The 12,913-nt window shown below is 38.4% G+C and overlaps 1 protein-coding gene across 7 annotated transcripts in view; it reads left to right on the top strand.

Annotated features, from left to right (window-relative positions):
- PDSS2 (decaprenyl diphosphate synthase subunit 2) overlaps nt 1-12,913 on the top strand; it is a 121,781-nt gene that overhangs the window by 31,098 nt on the left and 77,770 nt on the right. The gene's annotated exons all lie outside the window — the stretch shown is intronic.

Below are 12,913 nucleotides of genomic sequence, written 5' to 3' on the forward strand. Positions count from 1 at the left end.
TTCAAAGATTTGGGCTTTGGGGTTTGATTTGTGGTTTGTGTTTTGTTTTTTTTTTTTCTTGTGGCTTGCTAGTAAAAGCCTGCCCTCCACTAGTTTATGATGTGGTGAAAGAGGAAGTAAGTCGGGGACCTTGTCAAGGCTGAGGAGGGCACTGCCCGCTCTCTGGTCTGCTGACGCAGCAAAGCTCTGGCAAGTTTGCTCTTAAAGTGGAGCCCATTTGGAGTGAGCACGTGTGCAAAGAACCGTTTAATTTTTAAAATCTGGGAAAGTTGAAGGAGGATGGTGAGCATAAAATGTAGAAGAAAGTTTGCTGCAGTGTTACCAACCTATAATTAAAGTTGTGCTTTATTGCCTTTTAGTGTTTTGGGGGTTGAACTGAAAGCTTGCCTAGCAAGTTGGACGGAAAAGTCAGGCTAAGCCTCAGTGTGTATTGATGGCCTTTTTTCATCACTGGCTTTTGCAGGTTTATTGGAAGAATTACCCAGGTTATTAAAATAAAAAAGTGTGTGTGTGTACTTGGGAGTTATTTTTTTCCTTCTGAGAGACTGAATAATGTTTGTGGCAGGAGGTGGTGGATCCACAACTGTCTTCCCACAGAAAAGGCTTGGCTATTAAGGAACAAGGTAGATGGGCAGGAGTGCATGTACAGACGTTTTTTGTGAATTATGCCTTGCCTCTGGATCAGACTGTTCATTTCATCTGGAGATTTTTGTACAGTTTCTACTTTCTTTCTTCCAATAAAGTGTATTCAGTTTCCTTACAACAGGGTTGCGTGTCTCTGCAGAAATTTGTCATGACAGGGAAGACTTTTATGATTTTTATTTTTTCTTGAGGAATGAGTAGCCAAAATAGAATAAAACATAAAAACAGATACTGTTTTTTTTAAAGGAGAATCCAATTTCTTCATTTTCTGCCTTTTCTTTACTTCTGATCACTGACACTTCACCACAAAATACTAATCACATTTCATTTTAGAAACCTCAGGATCCGCTGTGGCTGGCCCCATCAGCAGAAAGGAGACATCTGAGCATAAACACAGAGGCACCAAAAGGTTGTAGTGTTCTAGCTGGTTACCTTGTAGTCTGGTGAAGAGAGAAAATGAAATTCTGGAATTTTTTTGGAATGGCATCTAACAATGCTAAAAGCAGTATTTGCCAACTGGCAAAAGCAAAGATGATAGGTAACGAAAACTGTTGCAAACCCTGTATTATAATTGTAGTGGTACTGGATTTTTTAAGAGCTCTAATATATAATTCCAGTGACATGCTGCTTAGATATCTGTACATTTTTCATTTACATTTTGACATTTAAATTTACATCGTTTTATGATCCTGTAATTTTACAGCTCATCTTACATACGCTTTTTTTCAATGGCAAATTGAAATCACAGATGAAGTGCGCTTGAGTATAGAAGAAAAAAGTTGTTTAGTGGAATGGGGGGGGGGGAAGTTATAACACACAAACATATTCCTTGGCTGCAAGCTTGTATGTGCAAATTAGACTCACTTATGAGAACGACCTTTTTCTTTTTTCTTGTGCTGACAAATCCCAGGGAAAGTGCATATGGTACCTCAGAGTATTAAAATGTATCCTGCTGTTGGCATGGTAGGGAACACAGTTTGTAATATTCAAGAACTTGCTGGCAAACTGCAGTAAAAATATAACTGGACTGTTGGGTTTTTGGTGAAAGTTTAGCAAGTTTGCTAGAAGTACTTTGTGATACAAAGTTAAGTTCTATCCTTCACAAGTAAGATAATATAGGAGAAAATAAAAGTTCTGTATTTTGTCGTGATCTGTCTCTTAATTTTTTAAAAATATGGTTTTTGTTGTAAGTCACGTATCTTGGAAGCATTTTCTGCTGAAGTATTTGCCATAATGTTTATCTTCTAGAAGAAACTTAATAACTACACATCTGTACATTAGAGATAATAAACAACACCATTATATGCAGTATATAATGGTAAGAAAGTTTTATTTGAATGCATGGTATTGTTTTGACCAAAGATAGCCAAATAGAATAAGAACAGGCTTGCACTCGTCATAAATTTGAAATCTTGAGCATGCAATCTTAATGTTTTTTTCCCAGACTGAAATTGTGTAGAGAGTATTTAATTCATCATACAGAGGTTAAGCTCTTCAACTAATCAAATGATTTTATGGGTAAGTAGTACAAAATAGTTATTTCTGAAGTCTTATGGAATGATGTAGAAGTTGAAGTGAGAGTTTCAAAGCTGTTCAGTTGTGCTGAGATGGTAGCTCTTTCCTCAAATTCATTTAGAAGTACTTATGGGAATGTTTGTAGATGCATGTCATAAGCAGAATGTAGTTAGCATAGTTGTAGTGATTAATCAAGTCACGGCACATCAGGCAATGTGTATATTGGATTTTGTAGTTTTCTTTTTCACTTTCTCATGTGAACTAGGTGTGGTCAGGCATAGTTGGTGTTTAGCGAAAGTAGCAGCTGGAGAACTGGTGGAGGGAAAACCAGTGTTAACAGGTAACTTGTTAACTTGTTTCTGCAAGTCAGCACTCCACTAATGTTGACAAAGCATCATATGATTTGGGAAAAACTGTTTCATAGAAACTACTAAATTTGGGGTGAAAGTTTAAAAAGATCCTGAAATCTGAGACTTGATTTTTGCATAATTTTTTCTGCAAACAAGATGTAGCACTGCCAGTTCTGTGCAATAGTTGTTACAGGCTTCTGGAGCATTTTTGTTTTTTGAGAAGGTGGTGGTGATTTGTCTGAACCACTTTTTTTTGTCTTAAGGTCATGCTTTAATGTTTTGAGTGTATGGCTAGAGGTAATCCTGAAGTGATATTTGTAATTCAGAGGTGGCTTTTACAACAGAAAAACTGAAAGACGAAATAACGGAATACTAGAAATCATTGTCTTTTTTTAGTAATAGTATTTGCTGATTTTAATTTTTTTTCTGAAATGTCAGTACACTTGAGAGAATAAAAAGCCTGAGACTTGTCATACTTTTCAGTGAGTTATATCTTTACATGGGTTCCTTTTGCCATTGACAATAGTAACAGTTTGCTTTTCATATAAATAAAGAATATTTGAAATAAATGTAGAAATACTTCCAGAAGCATTTGACATCTTTTGTCAGTAGGGTGTTGGTTTGGATAACGTTACACAGTATGGCTGTGAGCAGCATTTTGTTGATCTTCATTCTAGACAAATAAGATTTTTCTTTTTTACGATAGAAGTTTAGATATTTTTATCGCAATGTTGAATTGCAGTTTATGTGAGTGAAAGTATTAAGCAGAAAAATTTTTTCAGGTCGTTAAAGAAGAAAGAGATATTCTTCAAAATAAGCTGGACTTCTGTAATTTGAATTCATGTTTTTCATGTAACACAAATTCTATCATAATTTGTCTAAGATTAAGCTACTGATGAAAATGCCAACCCTATTCTGAGTTACTCTCGATGGAAACTTTAGTGTTGTGAGCTACATGGCAAGATGTGTGCCAGGTTAGAATAAAATGTCAGGTATACCTAGATAATTTACATAATAAAAAACATGTAAACTGCACGTAAAAAACATTGGATGTCTTCCTGCGTTGCACAGCCAAAGGTTTTTCTCCTTACTCCCACTCCACTTTGTCTCAGCAAAGGTTTTATGTCAGTGCTGTATTGCTTTGTCAGAGCCTGGCATTTCATTTTTATTTGCCTCTGTATCTCTTGGAGGCAGGATCAGGTCAGAGACTTAAATTTCCTTCCTTGTGACTCTTAATTCTGGGGTGATTTTGCTTCTGGCAGCTTCACCTTGAGCTCTCTTCAGTCTTCCCTAGGTAGTGAAACTTGGAAAATCTTTATTTTCAGATTGCCTGAAGAAGATTCCTCTATTTTCAGTTTTCCTATTACGATGTTTGTCTTGGAAATTTTTCTAAGGGTGCCTGACTTACACAGTGAATAACAGTTTTCATTGCACTATAGGCACCTGAAATGGTAGATACACTTCTGTAAAGCAAATTGACAAGTCTGGCATGTCATTAATTTTTCGTTTTTCTTTTCATTCTTGCTTCTACTCCAGGAATGACATTTCAGTGAAGTGCCCTCCTTTTTGGCAGTTCTGGAGTGGCTCTTTTTTCCTGTTGTTAGCAGTACTGCTTTCCACTTGTTTGCCGTGTAGTTGAGGTCGCTCCAGTGGGCAGAAATGAGGTTCCTGCTTCACATTCCAGCATTGCTTCCTCTTGCCAGGTTTTTGTCATGGACTCCGGTAGTTCCTACAGACTATGTTCCTTAACTTTGCCCTCCAGACTCTGGCATCAGGCAGTCCAGGAAAAATTGAGGTGGTCAGTACCACCAACGCCTCTCCTGAATAACTATGTAACTTTAGTGCAGCAGCTCCATCTCATCTTTATTTGTGTTGGTGTACTGCTTTTGGAATTTTTTTGTATTGTGCCTTGTGTAAATAAAGCAATTGGTGTGAGGGCTGGGTTGTCTTGTGTTATACATGAAGCCTAGAATCCTTTTGAATGATACAAAACATGTTTTTGCCTTTCACTCCCCACCCCATTGCAGATTTGGTGTTCTGTATACGCACCAATCTGACGTTCAGGCGCTGCACACAATGCTTGTTCTGGTTTGCTACCCCTTTTAAAAGGGCTCTGTTAAACTGAAGTCTTATTTCTTTGGAATGCTAGTTAAAGGTTTCACCCCTATCTGTGCACCTCCAGCTATCTTTGTAGATTTAGCTGCATTTTCTGATTGTTCTTAAATGTATTTTTTTTCTTGTGCAAAAAGAGAGGCCATGCTTCATGCCGTCCTGTTAATAAAGTCCAAATCGTTTCTTCTTTTAGTCTCTGTCAGCTGTAGAAATACTAGATTTTTCAAAAACAACCCTTAAAACATTGAGACAAAAATAAATACGTAAGCCATAGGTGGTAAAATAGAGGATGAAAGAAAAAGCTTATACGTGAACTCAGTAGTCCTCCTGTTTAGGATCATTTTACCGAGTCATTCTGAAACTGCCATTCCCATGTGGTTTAATGCAGATACGTGTGTTGTGCTCATTCAAGGAAGAATGAGATTACGTATTTTGCCATCTTTGTTCCCTCCCATTGGCTGTTTGTGCACATTGGTTTCCCTGAGCTTTCTCTTCTGGAGGCTAAACCACCCCAACTCTCGCAGCCTCTCCACTATGAGAAATGTTCCAATCCCATAATCACGTGTATGGCCACTCACACCAATGTGTCTAGGCCTGTTGTACTGGGGACCCCACAGCTTGTCTCACCAGTGCTGAGTGGAGGGGAAGGACACCTCCCTTGGCCTGCTGGCGATGCTCTGCCTAATCCTGCCTGGGAGGCTGGTGGCTGCCTTTGCTGCAAGGGCACGTTTTCCAGCTCATGTTCATCTTGGTATTCCCTGGGACCCCAGAGGTCCTTCTCTGCAAAGCTGTTTGGTCCTCTACCTATGTTGGTGCCTGGGGTTATTCCTCCCCAGGTGCAGGACTTTGCATTTCCCTTTGTGGAACTTCCTGAGATTCCTGTTTGATCATTTCTCCAGCATGTCCACATTCCTCTGAATGACAGAACAGCCCTCTGGAGTATTAGTCACTCATCCCAGGTTTGTATCGTCTGCAGACTTGCTGGCAGTGCGCTCTTGTCCCATGATCGAGGCCATTAATGAAGATATTAAACAGTATTAGCCCCAATATCAGCCTCTAGGATACACCACTAATCACTGATCGACAGCTGGACTTCATGCAGTTGTTCACAACCCCTTGAACTCAACTGTTCAGCTGGTTTCTAATCCACCTCATTGTCCGCTTACTCGTACTTCATTGGTTTACCTGTGAGGATGTTAATGGAGACAGTGTTGGAAGTCTTGTTGAACTTGAGACAGACAACATCTGCTGCTCTCCCCTCATTCACTGAGGTAGTCATCTCGCTGTAGAAGGCTATCAGGTTGGTCAGGCATGATTTCCCCTTCTTAATCTATGCTGACTACTGTTGATCATCAGCTGCTCCCTCGTGTGTTTTCAAAATTGTTTCCAGGGTTACTTAATCCACTAGCATTGTAGGGATTGAGTCTGACCAGCCTGTAGTTTCCCAGCTTCTTCCTTGCCCTTCTAGAGGGTAGGATTGACACTTGCTTGCTTCTAGTCCTTGGGAACCTCCTCTGACCACTATGACTTTTTAAAGATTATGGAGTGACCTGGCAATAATATGAGGTAGTTTCTTCAGCACTTGTGGGTGCATCCAGGGACTTGTGCACATCTGCTTTGTTTAATATCATCCTCCTCCACCTGATATTGATTGAATTTATATATCAAGCATAAATATTAACACTGGATTTCTGTTATGGTGGAGCTAAATCACCTGGAGCGTGGAAATGGTGGGTTTTGGTGTAGCCAGCAAGTGAACAACGGTATCCTAAAATGACAGAAGTCTGTTGGGATTGCTGGAATGTCAATCACGGCAGTGGGCAGGAGCTTGATCCTTGAAGGCATAGACAACAGCAGGGACTTTTTGTCATCTGAATGTGTACTTTTGAACGGGCTTGTGCAACCAAACCAAGCTAGGAATTTTGTGCTAGGTGGTGTTAGGTATCTACAGTTTAATCACTGTTGGAAACTGTTGTGATTTTGGCAGAACGGACCCCTCTGTTAAATTGTAGTTGTGTATCATTTGCCTGGTATCAAACAGATAAATGTAAAACTAGCAACACAAAAATTGGGTGTGATTATTTAGCTGTTGAGCTTGTTGCTTAATGCAGTTCCATTTGTTGTGCAGGAAGACTTCTCATCCATACCCTAGCACATTTCTGGCTCCTCTGCGAGTATGGAATGCTTGTTATCATCTTAATCTTTGCCAAACATATTCACATCTCTTGTAGTTCACACTTTTCCAAAATGTATTATTGGTTGTTTTATGAAGTTGAGTGGGTTTTGAGAGCTTTGGGTTGTGTTGGAATTTTTTTTGAATCTCAAACTTATTAGTGATAACTGCTGTGATATTGGTAGCAGAATGGATAGGAGCTGACATGGAAAATTGTATTTGGGGTAAAGAAAAGTTAACTGTTTAGATATTATATTTGTCCTTGAGATGCTACTGCTTAGTGAAAAAAAAAAAACAGGCCTCACATTCTCTGTTGTTTTTTTTTTTTTTTTGTTAACTATTTTGTGGGATCTTTATGTGCAGGCACTGATTGAAATGGCAGGAGTGTCAGTGGGAGTTGGACAGAATTACTTCTATTTTTAATAGTTTGATAATAAAGTAATTTGTAATCTGGTTAGAATACAGACGACACTTTGATCTAAAATGCTCCTGTCATGCAGTCAGTTATCCTGATAGGAGTTCTACCTCTGCCTTTCCTCTACTCTTTTTTTCTTTTCCTAATTTATGATGTGAAACATATTAAGCAACTAAAACACTGGAGGAATAAGCTGGATGCGATGACTAAAATCTGTGTTAGCTTGCAGGGCTGGTAGGTGGTTAGTACTTCAGACTTTTCCAGAGAGGCACCAAATCAAATGCTGTACCAAATCAAGTTCTCTTGATACTTCCAGCCATCTATGAAACAAGAAGACTTGTATGGGGTGTGCCATCGCTGCAGCTGAAAGATTAAAATGCAAAGGGTTTTGTTGTTTTTTTTGGTTTTTTTTTTTTTTTTACAAATCACCTGCAAGAATAACCTCTGCTTATTGTGACATCATGAAGGTGAGTTTATGGTTTGCTGCATCTTCTCTGAATAATTCCAAATGTGATACAACAAAAACGTAATTCTAAAGTGCACTTTAATACCAGTGCGTGTAAATATAGTCACATTGCTATTTCCTTTTCGAATTCATTATTTTAATCCCTGTCAGATTCGTATTTGCAGTAGTAATGTACCCTGTGTGGCAAGTGCTGAGAAAACATTTATAAAAGGCTTTGCCAAAGAAATCTGACTATATAGACTACAGTGACTTTACTGTTGAGAATCTTCTTGTGTTTATGGAAAAAAAGGTACCAGTTAAGCATGTCTGATTTGTAGATTTTGTTGCTCAAATACCGAAGTTACTTAACAACTCTTAATACATGAGATAGAGTAGTACAGCAGTTCTATTGATATGTTGGCAAAGAAGCAAACATGACCGGTCTTTACCATCTGTTTATAATGCTATATAAAGAAGACCTTACTGGTTGCCATGGAAACCAGCATTTCCAAAACCACAAGTGTTTGCTTAAAATCTCAAGCCTTCTAAAGTCTTGTCTTTTCAGAGGGATAAAGAATAGAAAATCTCTGAAGTTTTCCAGTATGTTTTTTTTCCTAATAGTTGCTTTGCTGTAAAATGCTTTCAGTATTTTTGCGCTGTATCTTCTTTCATCAGTTCACAAATTTCAAGTGTGCTGCTGGTAACTTAATGAGCTTATTTGATGCTGAGCAATGGTCCAGGAAAAGGGGGCTGGTATTTATTGGCTTTTATGTTCGTCTTTATAAAAGGAGATTTTCTTGTTCAGACAAACAAGCCTGACTGTGTTATTGACACAGCGAAGTGAGAACTATGGAATGTGGGTGGAGGTCACATTGAAAATAATTCTTTATCTGCATATTGAAAATAATATTTTAACTGAGTAAGAACCCAGACTCATCTTAATTATCAGAGTCAACCACCTGTATCTCACTGAAAAGAAACCCTCTAGAATCAGTAATCTGGAGAAAAACATCAAATACTGGTAAGAGTTACGATCTAGGTTTGTCTGTATTCTCCACTGTTGGCTTCAGATTGATTTAAATTTTTTTTTTTTTTTTAAACTTGGAATTTTTTATTTTTTTTTTACTTACAGTAAAAAACCTCAATACTACACCTCAGTGTGTAGTATTTAGAAATACATACATTTGTCATAGTATGTTTTAAGTTGTTTTTTTTCCCCCCACCAGTTTACAAAAGGCCTCTGCTGTATAAAATCACTTAACTCTAGTAGATAGTGAAACATGTAGAGGTGCTGCATTTGGATTAATGGTCCTGGCTGTTTTGCAAACAATTAAAAGAATTTCTATTTCTTTCTATTTAAAAGGAAGATTTGTATTTACAGGACTCTTGGTATGTATTTCGTTTAAGCTACTTGTTTGAAGTGAGAACAATCCATTGAAGCACAGCACTTGGAACCACTTTTTCACTACTAGTAAAGAGCCTTCAGTGTTTGTAAGGATTAAATATTTGTAATAAATGCATCTGAATAATAGTGAAGACCAGTTAAGTAGTAATTTAGAAATATTGTTGAGTACAGAAGGTTAAAAGAACTTTTTAGATCGTTCTGTAATGACAGTCCATCTCCTAACATTTTTGCCTTTTTATGTTTCATCTATTTGTAAAACATGCTGTGAGCATTTTCAGTGTGAGATAATGGCCAGGAGTTGACCTGTGTCATTGTTGCATTTCCCTAGTAGGGTTTACTTAATGCAAAATACGTTTTTATGACAGCCTTTACAGTTACAGTATTGCTGAAGTGATACTGGACCTCTAGAGGTGTCTGAATTCATTAGCCTTGTGAAGCTAATCGTATTTCTGTCATTCACAGAACCCTTCCAAAATATTTGTATTGCTTTCAGTTAGCAGAATATTCCTGCTTCTGAGAGAGCCTGTTTTCAAAAAGGTAGGCTTGTGCTCGAGGAGACCTGTTGATATTGGTCGACAGTGGGGTGCTAGACCTCCCATGAAGTTTAAATAAAGTAAATATTGATGGAGAAATTGGACACACAAAAATTAGGCTTCTGTCTAAGTATTTGTGGTTAGAAAAATAAGGGTGCCAGACCTGCAAGCTACTGCTGGTAAGAGTAATTGCACTCAGACACTAACTGCATTTTTTCATATTAACTGGCCTGCTATCCACATCACATTCCAAGATCAAGTCAAACACTGACCAGGAAAAACAGCAGAGACTGGCAGTTGGTTTAAAAATACATTCTGGTGGTTTGTTTTCTGTGTGGTGTCTTTAGTGTCATCCTTAAGGTAGTCCTTTTTGCTGTGCCACTGCCACTCGTAAGATCTGATGGGTGGAGGGTAGAATTATTAAAAAATATATTTTTTTTTCTGAATAATCAATATCTTTGAGATAACTGTGTGATTATAGCTGCCCTTTATTTTTATAGTGTTTTGGGGTTTTTTTTCCAAGTGTATGGTAAACTATTTTCGGGTCTTAAATGACTATGCAACCTAAAACCAGCTCTTCTGAAAACTTTGGTTTCAAACTGCTGCTGTGCATCTTCATTCAAATGAAAAAGTCGGTGGTTCCCTTCTTCTTACCAAGCAAAACTTTTTCCTCTTCATCCTCAGCTGGTCATAAGTTTTGCAGAAAAATGGGAGTTTAGAATGTTTTTGTTTGGTTTGTTGGTTTTTTTAATAGCAACGCCTCGCATTGATCCCAGAGGATAACCTAAAGATAACCTAAGATAATGTAAAGGAAGCAAGTAATCAAAAAAACCTGTGAAATAATATGCAAGTCTGTAGCTGATCTTCATGGCAATAATAACCTTTGCATTTGGGAAACCCAGTAAACCTAGCAGCGGTGGATGGTGGACTGATACGAGTGTGTAAATGGGGTGCTCCAGGGAAAACTTCAGTTTTTTTCTTTTGAGAATACAAAGGCTGTATTGGTTTCTAGGAGCTGTAGGTGCTCAGGTACAATGAGCTGCAAGTAACCAAGGCCATGTATCAGTATTTGGTGTGCACCTGCCCAAACCCCTGTAGTTTCTTAAACTTCATCTTTGTGATAAGATTTGATTTTTGTGGGATCTTGCCTGTTTGAATCTCCACAGTTTTAACCTTCTGACTTTTATGGTTTCCTAGAAGGGTCCTTCTTCTGTGATCATTGCTGTGTTTAAAAGTTTGTTGGAATTTTCTTGAAAGTACTACAATATGTGGGATATATACTGAAGCCTGAAGAAATGGGTACATGTAGCAACTCCAGAAGGAGGTCAGTCTCTTGAAGGGTGCTCTGACTTTTCCTAGAAATCCTTCAAACAGTTGTGTCTTAAGACTTTCTCTTGTGATAAATTAATTCTGGGAATGATGCAATTGACTCCAAGTTCTGTGTGCCTGCTGCGGTTCTACACATAGTTTTCTACACTTCCAGACCTTGCGAAGGTCACATTTAATAAATAATGGGGTGATGAATCTTTGCATGGGATTTTTCACTTTTGGTTAAGAAATGTTTCTCCTTGTAAGCAAAATCCTGTGAAAAATGAGCAGCTGTTTTCTACTCTGATGGAGTCATTCAGGTTGGAAAGGACCTTAGGAGCTCACCTCCGGGAGTTTCCTGTTCGAGAAGGTGTGTTCCTGCAACCTTCTTCCAAGGCAAAGCAACTAAGATCTGCTTGGTTATGTTTCTATTCATTTTGTGAAGAATATATTTAATATTTTTAAGACACACCTTGTGTGGATTTCTGGGATACTTGAATACCTGTATTTCATACAACCTGTATTTGAAGTGTACATTGAGTGATCTTTGGTCACTCTCCCCAGCTGAGTAGGTGCCTGGGACTGCATAAATGCAAGAAAAGTTACCCAAATCTATAAAGTTCTTTGCATGCTGAAAAATGCTATGGCTTTTGTGGAAATGAGCATTTTGAGGCCTGTTTTTTTGCTGAAGGCCTTGGTTGCAATTCATGAAGTATTGCTAAGACTAGCCAAATGGAAGCACAGAGACAACATTGCGTAAGTTACTCAGCGACCATGCCTATAGACTTGCAGCTGTGAACCTGTAACTTTCAAGCAAGTACTTTCTTACTGGGCCACAACCATTCTTCTTTTGCACTTTCTTCTAAGTTACAATCTTGGCTTAGTCTTAACTACCCAAACGCTACATCTGGTGATCCGAGTTATTCAAAAGTTGCTTTATATCGTAAGTGAAGGCCACACTACTTCTAAATTGCCTTTTTAATTTTCTTTTTCATTTGGATGAGGAGCCAGTACAGACAGGCCTTAGTCGTCTTCACACCAGAGTCCTTTTTGGTTTTTAGCTGTGAAATCCTGTGTTTCTTTGTGAATGGCTAATGGATTGAGACCCTTCGTTTGCTCAGAGGCAAGGAGAGCGGGAGTGCTATGAGAAAGACCTCCCTTATAACCTGCCATAAGAGCACCTTCCCGCAAAGTGGGACGGGCACGTCGATTCCCCCCATTATCTAGGTCTGCTCTTACTGGATAAACCCTTTAATTACTAGACAGTTACAGAACAGTAATGAGCCCCATCCCCATCACAACCTTGTTTTTCAGGTAAAGAAATTCCCCCAACCCCAAAACATATTTTCCATGTGCAAAGTGAGGTTTAATTGTCCAAGCCCAGGAGTAAGTCTCTCAAAAGCACATGTTTTCATCTGCAGCCTCCGGTGGGTGTTTAAGTTGAGATGGCTTGTGTGTTTCAGTGTCCCTCTTTCTATTGTTTCCTATCAGCTGGATAGTTAATTTTAATCCCATTTTTTAAATTGTTCTCCCCATGTGAAGTAAGTTTGTCTTTCCCGCACTGCTGAACCATGCTCAAAATAAGTGTCAGGACAAGGCTGATCCCCCCCCCCCCCACCCCCCCCCGATCTGGCCATGGACGTTGGAATGGAGCAGGGGTTTTAGTTTGGTTTGAAGATATGTTGTGCAGAAGGGTATTTAATATATACTTGAAACTTGAGTAGCAGGTGGAAAGAAGTCGCTATAGACTGCTGTTAGTATACACCAAATATATAAAATTTAATGCTCTGAATATTTAAATGTATGCATGAGTGTGATCATATGATGATATGGTGAATCCTATGATTCAGATAAGTGCATCTATAATACAGTGGTTTAACATCCATTTAAAAAATGAGTATGTCAGAGACTTTTCTCTTATTTACTTCTGACAAGTCATTAATAAAGCAAATTGGATAAAAGCCCTGAGGCTGGTAGAACTCTTGCATTTCTAATAAGGAAGCCGACAGTCTTGC

Source organism: Opisthocomus hoazin, chromosome 2, assembly GCF_030867145.1.
Source record: "Opisthocomus hoazin isolate bOpiHoa1 chromosome 2, bOpiHoa1.hap1, whole genome shotgun sequence".
NCBI classification, from domain to species: domain Eukaryota; kingdom Metazoa; phylum Chordata; class Aves; order Opisthocomiformes; family Opisthocomidae; genus Opisthocomus; species Opisthocomus hoazin.